This window comes from Penaeus japonicus, unplaced genomic scaffold, assembly GCF_977035675.1.
Source record: "Penaeus japonicus unplaced genomic scaffold, GWHDUDI00000001_assembly GWHDUDI00000003, whole genome shotgun sequence".
NCBI classification, from domain to species: Eukaryota; Metazoa; Arthropoda; class Malacostraca; order Decapoda; family Penaeidae; genus Penaeus; species Penaeus japonicus.
The window spans coordinates 16,789,110-16,791,609 of NW_028234405.1; positions in this window are offsets into that span (position 1 = coordinate 16,789,110).

Here is a 2,500-nt window from a genome sequence, read left to right on the forward strand (position 1 = left end):
CTCTCTCTCCCGCTCTTTCTCTTGCCCTCCCTCCATTTCCTTCTCTCCCCCTCGCTCTCCAGTTCTTTTTCTTCCTCCTTTTCCTTCTCCCTCCCTTTCTCCCTCTCTCATCATTTTCTCCCTCTCACCCGCTCCGTCTCTCCCCACCCCCTTTTCTCCCTCCTTCCCTTTCCTCCCTTTCTCTCTACCTCTCCCTCACCGTCCCACTCTCTCCCTATCTCCCTTTTTTTCCCTCTCTCCCTTGCCCACCCTCCTTCTCCTCGCCCATGCCTTCTCTCCCGTTCTCCTCCCCCCCCATCTCTTTCTTTTTTTCCTTTATTTTTTCTTTCCCTTTTCCCACATATCCTACCCTTATATCTCTTTATTTCCCTCTCTTTTCCTCTCCCTCCCCTTCCCTCCGTCTTTTCCTCGCCCTCCCTCTCTCTCTCCCTCTCTCTCACCCCTTTGCCCTTACATTGTCGCCCTCTTTCTCCTCTCCCTCTCCCCCTACTCTTTCTCTCCTTCTCTCCCTCCCCCTCCCTGTCCCTTTCCCTAACCTTCTTTCCGTATCTCCCTCGCACTCCCTCCCTTTCCCTCTCCCCCTTTCTCCCACCCTCCCTCCCTCTCTCCCCCACACTACGGGGAGTAGGGTAGGGGTGTTTAACATTGTTAGAATAACAAAATCCCTCCCTCTCCCTCCCCCACTCTCATCCCCTTTCTCCTTTTCTCCTTCCCTTTCTCTCTCTTATACCCTCTCCCCCTTTCTCCCTCTCCCTTCACTTCCCCCCCCCCCACCCCGCCTTCCCCCCCTCCCCTTCTTCCCCCCTACCCCCCTTCTTCCCCCCTCCCCCAGCCCCTTCGCTCTCCCTCCCTCCCCTACCCCCCTCCTTCTCCCCCCTCCCCCACCTCCTTCCCTCTCCCTCCCCCCTTCCCTCTCCCCCCCTCCGCCCTCACCGTGCAGCCCAGCATCTATCTGTCATGTCACCAATCCGTAAATCAAAAGAGAAGATTAAGTCTAGAACAGCACAACAGAGAGAAGGAAGGAGGTGGGGTGGGGGGTTGGGGGGGGAGGGGGTGGAGGACGGGCGATACTCTTTTCCTTGTTACTTATTGTTCTCTGTCCTCTGTTTGATGTTTATTTTCCCTTTTGTCATATTAGTCGCGCAGTTTTCATAATACTTCATCATGCGATGTGAATGGTCTTGTGTCACGGTCGGATATATTTTTTTCTTCTTTGTTAGAAATATGTCTCTATTTTTTCATATTTTTTCAATATGTATATATATTTTTTCTTTCTCCCTCACTTACATCATCATATCATGATTGTTATGATCATTATTACTGTTATTATCGTCATCACTAATAATTATGCATTCATATGACTGATTATTACTATTCTCATTTGGTCACCATCATTATCATTAGTAGTATCATTGGTATCCTCATCAGTATAATCATTATTATCATTATTACCATTATCATTATCCATTTCAGCATCATTATCAGCATTATGGAGACACACATATAGAGATAGTGAGAGACAGATGTTTATACAGAAAACAAATATTGTAGAGACAACTCGAGTGATGGATTGATGCAAAACGATAGAGATTGAGAGAGAAGGAGAGAGAGAGAGAGAGAGAGCGAAAGCGAGAGAGAGAAAAAAAAGAGAGACAGATAGAGAAGGAGAATGTAACGTAAATGTATCTTAATAATGGTAAGAACAATAATTTCAATAATAACTATCATAATTTATTTTATCAAATATCATTTTCACTATTACCATTAATGTCATTATCATCATCATTATTATTACTGATATCATCATTATTATTATTGTTAACATTATCACCATTTTTATTATCGTTATCATTAAAATCATTATTATCATTATTGTCACTATTATCATTTTCATTACTGCCATTATCATTATTATCATCAAAATGATGATGATAAGGATGACGATAATAACAATAACATAAAACAGCAGTAATAATAATGATAACCACAAAGGTATCGATAATGATCCCAATTCTACTAATAATGGAGAGACAGATGTGATAATAATATGTAAGAATAAAAATAGAATGGTTTAGGTTAGATCCTTCGTAATCATTTCCATAACTCTGATCAGCATCATCATCACTATTATTGTTATCATTATCATTATGATAATTATCATTATTATAATTATTATCCTTATCATTGTTATTATTATCATTAATATCAGTAGTTGTAGTAGTATCATCATTATCATGATTATCATCATTGTTATATTTATCATCATCATTAACTACCATTATCGTAATCATAAGTATCATTATTATCAGCAGCAGTTAATTATGATTATTATCATCATTAACTATCAGATAAAACCATCAGATAAAAAAGCTAAATCATTTCAAAGTAACACAAAAGATCACTTTACCTTCCAAACCCTCTGAAACCCTTCACTCACTCACCACAAAGTTACCCAACACCGCAACTATAAAAAGGCAGAGTAAGTGTCTACGAAAGAGAA